Source organism: Arachis ipaensis, chromosome B05 (genome assembly GCF_000816755.2).
Source record: "Arachis ipaensis cultivar K30076 chromosome B05, Araip1.1, whole genome shotgun sequence".
Classification (NCBI taxonomy): domain Eukaryota; kingdom Viridiplantae; phylum Streptophyta; class Magnoliopsida; order Fabales; family Fabaceae; genus Arachis; species Arachis ipaensis.
Genome location: NC_029789.2, coordinates 132,652,318 through 132,659,503, shown reverse-complemented (window position 1 = coordinate 132,659,503; position 7,186 = coordinate 132,652,318). Strand labels below are relative to the sequence as shown.

Below are 7,186 nucleotides of genomic sequence, written 5' to 3'. Positions count from 1 at the left end.
GGGGGGGGGGGGGGGGGGGGATGAAAATTATTTGAAGTCAAAGTTCGATTTGCATAAGAAGGAATCAAGGCAAATTTAGTTACACAATAGTAGTTGCTTCACTTCAGAGCTAAAAGAAGTGATGAACTGTTTCAGGATCACTTCACAAGAAGAATAGAAAGATAACTGAATCTTGAAACAGAAGGCACGTATTCTCTCAAACGTTGCAAGAAATGGATGACCTACGATTCAACATACAAAAAGATTGAAAATTCACATAAAAAGACTCAAACTTTAGGCTTCATTGTTGATGGGGTGCTCTGAGAATTCATCACCAAATGATGCAAAAATCAAACGGAAGAAAAACGGGGGAAAAAGAAAGAAGTTTTCAAAACAATGAAACTAAGAAAGGAATAATAGAATTAGTTGCATCACCTTCCGAGCTTTCTCGTTGGGGAATGGTGATTGAATATCAGAAGCAACACAACACAGAACAGAGAATTGAAAACCCGCCAGCATAAGCTTCTTGAATATTTTTTCTCGTAACAGAGAAATTAGAAATGATGGTGAGTTAGTTGGGTTTATATAGAGGGTTCTTTGCTTGCTGAATTCACAATAAAAATTTAACTATGGTCCTTATTTTATTAAACAAGAAGAAACGTTTTTGTTTACAAAACTAAATTCAATTAACCTTAAAAAGAAATTTTAATCACAAGAAAGAAATTTTAATCACAAGAAAGAAATTTTAACCCCAAATGGATACTCCATTTCGGGTATCAATTTTACCTTGTTAAAAAATGTTTATATTCCCTTATTTAAATTCTAAATTTGTTTTGTCGTATGATTACTTTACAGGTTTGTACCTTGCTTAGATTTTAAAAGAAAATTACAATAAAAAACTTAAAGAAGACTTTGCTACGGTGATGTGAATCAAGGAAGTTTGTGGTGCTGCATATGCTAAAGCTAAATTATTTTTTGATTAGAAATCAATGTCTTTGTGGGTGCTGATTTTTTAGTGGAGAATTTTTGTTAATAATAACAAGATCAATCCACCAAAAAAAAAAAAAGTTATGAGCTTGCACAAAAGAATGTTGAGTTTTAACTCGATCAAATTTTAAAAGAATAATTAAAAGCTTCAACTTTATATTTAGAAGTAAATATCAAATTAGTATTCGAAAGATTCTAAAATTGATGAAATAGTATCTGATTTTTGTTATTGATAAAATAGTCCCTAAATAATTTTAAAATTTAACTAGTGTACCCCTGAGCTCGCTGGAGTACATCTCTGACGAGAACGATGCTAAGGTAAATGGGTGTAGAATTCTCTAATAGCTTCAATCGCATTACATATCTTTTCATTTCTAAAACCGCCTCATTTCGAAGGCCATCATATTTTGATGATATGGCAACCTTATTAATGTGAAATACGTAGATAATTAATTAAAAATTCCACCCTGAAAAATCAAAACACCGACCCCCTTTTCTAAAACCCTAATTCTCTTCCTCCCCAACGTACTCTCTCGCTCTCTCACTTTGAAATGGCGCCTCAACCTTCTCACTCTCTGTCGCCGACACTGCACGGTCGCCGACTCATCGCCGGGTCTTCTGCGTCGCGTCATCCCTGCATCTTCGCTAATGTCTTCTCAGCGCCATCCCTGCACCACATCTCCGTGCCTCCTTTGCCAGTGTTAAAGCTGTCGTCTTGGCTCCGACGTGACTCGCCTTCTCGGCCTCCGCCTCTGCTTCTACGTGCCGCTTCTCTTCCGCCTTGAGTTCGTCTTTGTGGGTCTGTCTCTCTGGTGTTGTCGAATTGTTTCCGTGACTCCGTTTCTCTCACTGAATCAATTTGTCTTTTTCTCGTGTTTCGCCACCTTTGTCTAGCCAGCATCTCTACCGTCCTCTTCTTGAAGCTTTATTGTGGTGTCCAATTCATAAATTTTCATTATCTATTTTCATTCCGTCTTTCTCTGATTTTCATTCTCTTAGAGAATCAATCTATCTTTCTCCATTTTTCATTCTCTTTCTCTAATTTTTTTAATGAATGTTGTGATTTTGATACCAAGATTGATGACCTGATTGGAATATGAATTTTTATATTGTTATGTTTGTGGTTATCAGTATGGTTTATGGTTATAAATGAGTGCGTTGGGAGAGAGATTTGGAAAAATTAAGGTAAACTTAGTGTGTTGGAGAGGGGAATCCTTCGCTGGATTTTTTAGGTTTGGGCAACTCATAGTGAGTGCATTGGGGAGGGAGCGGATTAAGGTTTCAAAAAAAATGGGATTTTGATGTTTTGATTTTTCAGGTTGGATTAGGGTGTTTAATTAAAAATTTCAATTAAGTATATACATTAACATTAACAAGGTTGCTATCTCAGCAAAATATAGTGGCTAGCTTAACAGCATTCTCATCAAAGATGTACTCTGGCGAGTTCAGGGACACGCTTGTCAAATTTTAAAATCATTCAGAGACTATTTTGTTAATAACAAAAGTTAGGTACTATTTTATCAGTGCCAGAATCTTTTGAATACTGATTTATATTTACCTCTTATATTTACTAGGGTCATTTACATTAATAAACTGAACGAGGTTCAAAATTACACAAATGTCTTAAATCAATTTTTATTACACGCATGTCCTAGAACATCTCTATATTATGTTATTTACATGTAAATCGAATCAAGTTTATTTGATTTACTACTTCTGCAGCATATATATAGTAAATTGAATCAGCTTGATTCAATTTATTACTTATTCTGCTTCATGTCATACATACGAGGATCTTTTTGTTGGTCAGAGCCAATGCGTCAGTTACGATTAAGGTGTTGCAGGTAGCAACTGAAGCAACCTATGGTTTTACGCCTAGCTACAGGAAGGTCTGGATGGCCAAGAAGAAGGCAGTAGCATAGATCTACGGCGATTGGAATGAGTCTTATAGCGAATAACTCCTGAAACCATTCTCAAGTTGGTCGGCCATCCTCCATAAATTTTTCAAACTCTGCCAGGCACCCACTCACGGCCTTCCCGTCGACAGGCAACCCAAGCTGAAACGCCACATCTTGCAGCGTCACCATGTACACTCCAAAAGACATGTGAAAAGTGTGCGTCTCGAGACGCCACCTCTCAATGAACACACTGACCATAGGCTCATCCAACCAGAACCAACGACTGTTTAGCGTGGCCAAGTGGTACAAAGTAGCCCTCTCTAAATAAGATATGATCTATTCAAGCATAGACATATTTTGTTTCTGCCGAATGCTATAGATACACCTACTTGGCTGCACCATGCAGAAAAGATATACACAAAACAATTAAATTCTACTTGATACACGGAAAAATCCTAACTAATTACACCAAATAAATAAATAATACCATAACTAAACAATGAAATAATTAAAAAATTTAATTATTATTACCAAATTTATTTTTTGGTTAACCAAAAATTTAATTTGGTTAATTAATCAAATTGGTTTTATATGATAAAATTGGTTATTAATTGGTTATAAAATTTAAAAATCGGTTTTTAATCAGTTATAAAAAATAAACCCGTTTTGGACAAAAACCGGTTTCTAGATCAAAAAACCAGTTTCTTAAAAAAAAAACCTTTTTTAAAAATCGAATATTTAAAATAAAAGTTTGAAATCAAAATTTTTTAAAATTTGGTTCTGGTTTTGTTTAATCGGTTAAAAAACGATTTTTTTAAATTTGATTCTGATTAACCAATTTTGAAAAACATGGATACAGTTTTAAATTTGTTTTGTTGTGTTAGTTAACCAAAATGTGGTTATGATATTTTAACCAGTTAACGATATTTTGGTTTTTGGATGTATACCCCTACTACATTCTACATCCTAAATTGCAAAGTCTAATACTCAACTATAAAGGTTAAATTATAAATTCTAGTATACCCTCCATACTATATTCTATTTAAAAAATTCTATTACTCAGAAAAATAAAACAAAGCTAACCTCGTCGACAATGGCACCGGTAATATGGGCAACACCGTTCAGTCGGTACAAGCTCTGTTTGTCTGCCATGATGTCCAATTGAAGGTCAGTGCTGAGAAAATCTGAATCCACTCTCAAAGTGCTCCTCCCTCTCTAGAATTTCCTCTCTCTAACAAAATTCTAACTCCACACCAAATGAGGAATCCGCGGCTGGCTTTGATAAACCGCTATTTTACGGCTTATTTTGTATTGAATTGAGCGGATTTTATCCATTATTCTCACACTTATGTATATAATTCGCATATTTTACATTTTCCTTCCTAATTTTGTGTTATGATTGAAAACATGCTTATTTGGCCTCAAATTTGCTAATTTTGATCCTCTCTTATTACCATTCGATGACGTGATATGTTTGTTAAGTATTTTTAGGATTTATAGGACAGGAATGGTTTAGAGGATGGAAAGGAAGCATGCAAAAGTAGAAAGAATACAAGAATTGAAGTATTTCAGAATCTGGTAGCGACGCGCACGCATGGGTGACGCGTACGCATGACCAGCGCAGCAGGCATACGAGCGCACGCGTGGCTGACGCCTACGCGTGGATAGGAAAAAAGACCAGCGATGCGTACGCGTAACAGAGCGTCACGTGCTACAACTTACAAAAAATACTGAGGGCGGTTTTTGGGCTCCTTTGGACCCAGTTTCAGGCCCGAGAATACTTATTAGAGGCTGTAGAGTGAAGCTGGAAGAAGGGAATCAATCATTTACTTCACATTCTTTCACATTAGTTAGGTTTAGATGTAGTTTTCTCAAATTCAGATTTCTACCTTACTTTTATTTAGTTTTCTTCTACTTTTATTTGTTCTAGTACTTTGGTTTGTCTACTTCTATCATTGATTCCTTTATGTTGCCAATTTAGTTTATGAACTCTTCTGTTTCCTTTAATCCATATTAATGCAATTTATGTTTTTATGTTTATGATTGCTTCCTTTACTTTGTTGTTATTGTTTCCTCTTGCAATTGTTAGTCTTAGATTTTGCTATATCTTGTTAGTTTCCATGTTTTTATTTTATACCTTCCAAGTGTTTGATAAAATGTTTGGTTGGATTTTACATTAGATTTTTATGTTCTTAGTTTAGATTGAGTAAATTGGAAACTCTTGAATTGTCAAAGTCTCTTGTTGGTTTGTGATTGAAAGTTGCTAGTTAGGTTGAGCTTCACTAACTCTAGTCTTTGATTAGGACTTGTGAACTCAAGTTGAATTGCTCACTTGACTTACCTTCACTTGTATTTGAGTAATATTCTTCTCCAACAAATATTTTATTTAAGTGAATTGACCTTAATTATTTATTTATTCTATATTAACTTTAAAACATAAATGTCAATAAAGTAATATCCTTATTTGGACTCAAATAAAATATCAAAAAAAAAATTAGTTCAAATTCTAGAAAATCTAATAAATTTAAAACGGGACAATAAAGGATTTCTAAAAATTCAAAAGTGGGCAATTTACCTAAATGAAATAGATTGAGGAAATGTTTACTCAAATGCAACAATTGAGAATCCTTTACTTTCATATCCTGTTTCATTTTTATGTAATCCGTGGTAACTTACCACGTTTTAGTGAATTACACGTAAACTGTGATAACATGACACGGTTTATAAAGGGGCTTTTTGAACATAAATCATGGTAACATATCACGGTTTATTCAAGAGAGCTTTGCGAACATAAACCTTGGTGACTTACCACGGTTAATGTTGAGTTCATTATATTACGAATGCTTAAGTTGTTTAATATTAGATGTTGACTTCATGGTTGTTGTTGTTGTTGAGTTCATTGTATTACGTATGTTTAAGTCGTTTAATTTTATATGATGTTTAATTAAAGCATGATGACAGATTCATAAAAGAGCTAAAAAGTTGTTACAAAGGTGTTCATAAGCAAATATCATAAAATATATGTAACACACACACACACACACACAATACCACAATATAATAAGACACACATACATAATCCGAATGCTATTCCAAATCCTCGATGGTATCATCATCATCAACGTCGAAACCACCGATTAGGTGAGACCCGGTGCCATATCTAGCAGGATGCTGCACCCTCGTCGGTCGCTGACCATGCCCTGCTGGGGATGTATGTGGCAAAACGGCATTAAATGTTGATGCAGGAGTCCCACCCATAGTGAACCATGGGTCATATGGAGATGCTGCAGACTTATTGAGATCCACCCCAAACTAAGCCTGAACACCCTGCATCTGTGGCTGAACATCCTGCATTTGTGGCTGGTACTCGGCAACCTGGGACTGTCCATCTGACATCTGTGGCCTATAATGGTAGCATCGTCGTCCCTCAGCATGTCTGCTATGTCCATATAGAAATGTGACTCACTGACATGATCCCCGATGTCCATGCCAACGTCCGCGGTAGGCAAATCAGTGAATACATGTGTCCCGACATCCCTGAACAACTGAGAGCTACCACCAACTTCGTAGGTGGCATGAGCTATCCCTGTGTTTAAACCTTCGGCACCCTCACCCGCAGAAATTTCAACTTGCTCATCACCAGTGGGGATACCTCTACCTCTAGCTCGTCCACGACCATCCCTCCGACCATACCGTCCGGCTCGACGTCGAGGAACACGATGATCCACCTGGCCTCCATCATAAGTACACCCTTCGTCTTCATCCATAAGGACGTCGAGCCATCGCCACTCTCGGTCGGTGGCACGTGTGCCGATTCGCTGACGCCTCTCAACACGCCTGTTGTCAGGTCTGTCCGGTACTTGCACCCTGGGAGGTGCCTGGGACGATCCTCTGTGACGAGCCTCCTCCGACACAACCATCGGCCTAGGATCATGAAATGCAGCATTTGGGGACAGCAATCTGTGGGCCACACGATGCCACTAGTCCAGGTACTCCACTAATGGACCTGGATCAGCTACTCTATCGACCTGGATGACTGAATAAAGCCTGTTGTTCCAGTGCAGATGCCCTTCCTGATAATAACTGGAAAACCATCGATCTCCACCCCTACTATCCTTCGCATGGAGCCAATCTATGTTCAGAGCCAGCTGGGAGAGATGCTGAACCCCGCCAAACTGCGGTACCACTCTATGCACCTGATGCCACTCTATCGGGGCAAAATATATCAAGCATGTGACCGCCCTCCATAGCCTACTGTGCTCCACAACAAGTATCTCCGGATGAACAATAGCTGCCACATCGAGGGCAGAATAAGGCTCCCA

General features: G+C 37.3%; 1 protein-coding gene across 2 annotated transcripts in view; it reads right to left on the bottom strand.

The window, feature by feature from the left end:
• Positions 1–571, bottom strand: part of LOC107641167 (phosphopantothenoylcysteine decarboxylase-like) — a 2,290-nt gene extending 1,719 nt beyond the window's left edge. The window contains exons 1-2 of one of the 2 annotated variants that reach the window (XM_021103557.1): positions 415–571; positions 84–221 (exon numbers count right to left, since the gene is read on the bottom strand). The gene's annotated coding sequence lies outside the window, so the exon portion shown is untranslated. The remainder of the gene's footprint in view (positions 1–83; positions 222–414) is intronic. The other variant, XM_016344672.2, reaches the window with a different exon arrangement.